This window comes from Homarus americanus, unplaced genomic scaffold (genome assembly GCF_018991925.1).
Source record: "Homarus americanus isolate GMGI-L3 unplaced genomic scaffold, GMGI_Hamer_2.0 scaffold32583, whole genome shotgun sequence".
Classification (NCBI taxonomy): Eukaryota; Metazoa; Arthropoda; class Malacostraca; order Decapoda; family Nephropidae; genus Homarus; species Homarus americanus.
Genome location: NW_024713129.1, coordinates 2097631 through 2099458, shown reverse-complemented (window position 1 = coordinate 2099458; position 1828 = coordinate 2097631).

Here is a 1828-nt window from a genome sequence, read left to right as displayed (position 1 = left end):
ACACCTTAATGCACTACAGTGAGACAATGTGGAGCCTCTCGGAGGGTGGCGTCCTACCGTGGCCTAGCGAAAGAGCCGATCCGCTATATACTGTATATATATAATAGCAAAATATTCTCGAGATAAGAGTTTATAAATATTTTAAAGGAGATTATGTAAGTACAGTAAAAACAGATTTGCCACAACACCAGCGATCAAGAGATGAATATGTTCACCATCTAGTGCAGGTTGATGGTGGAACAACCGTGTGGTGGACCAGCATCCTGTCCAGGTGGAGAGTAATTCTTTAGCTGCTGAATGATGGTGGAACAGCCCTTGGGTGGAATAACATCCTGGCTGCTGCTTACTAAGAATCGATTAGCACCTGCTCCGGCACCCTATCTGTTAGCCAAAAAATCTTGTGGGAATAACAAAATAAATATTCTGTATACATAAATAGTACCTTATGCTTTCTCGTATATTTCATAGAATGCCTTGATGTTATTATGCATTTCTGTTTCAACAGATAAAGTTCTTAAGTGCGCTTTACCGGCATATAGTACAGTATATGCCATACCTGTATACTGTACTAGCAATTACACTAGTCATCAACAATTACAAGTTATGAGAGATACAACTCTGTCTTGTTGTTATAATATTATTACTGCGCTTCAACAACTAAGATCTTTAAGTGCGCAACAAGTTTAATAATTTCACTATTTCAGCATTTTCAAAAAATTAAGAAATAACACTCTCTTCTCTTTGGTCTTATTTAGTTGTTCTTGTTTGATAAATATGCTTCATTTAGTTGATATTCCAATATACTGTGATTTTTTTTATAATCATTGTGTAGTAAGCAGAAAGGCGGTGCCAATATACATCACTTTTCCAAGAGGAGTTTTTCATTTCAAATTGTTTTATGATTCTCTGGTATTTACAATTTATGGGTCTGCTATGAGTTTTTCTGAACTTCAGCTATCCTAATACATAAACAAATTCATAATGAGTTTTTGCTTTTATTTTTAAACGAAAATATAAACCAATAACAACTCAAGACAAGGGGTAAAATATAAGGTACCGATACAAAGGAAACAGTGTCACTACATTTTTTTTTATTATTACAAATGAAAACTATCCTGGAGGTGGACGCGCAGGGGTCGCCTCCACTAACACGAGTTACATAATAATGCTATCTCGCTCTCCCCACACTAGAGACAACCGAACAACTAGTAAATCTGAATGTGACTCATAATTAATTATTTACAATAACCTTTAATTTCTTCGATACAGAAATAAGGATATTTTTTAGCACTGTGTTATATAATTGTCTTAAATAAACTAATAAAATTAATTAATCTCCTCCACGAAAATCATATTCAGTATATAAGTAGATTTAAAGCATTTACATTGATTTTTTCTCTGAAGTGACACATAGCAGGCATAATGACTTACAGCATTGTTATGCAGCCTTTAGTGTAGGGATAAGCTTTGGCGGGAAGATGGCTGTGTACACTGTCCAAAATATACCTTAGACGTTAGTTACATCTTTCCCAAGTTTCAGTATATGTATACATTTTTATATAAGGCATTATAGTGCACTTAATCACTACTGATGGGGACTAATGGCGGACTCCGGCACCCGTTACATGATAACATTTCACGACACTCTCGCCCGTATTATTAAACATCTTCCCTTGAAGAGGGTCGTCGTGTTTCAACCCGAGTTTTAGAATAAATGAGTCCTGAGGGACACCGTAGTACAGTACTTAACGGGGTGGTGTGGGGGTAAAATTAACTAATTCCAATATTATAAATAAATTTTATTGGAATTTGTTAATTTTACCGCCAC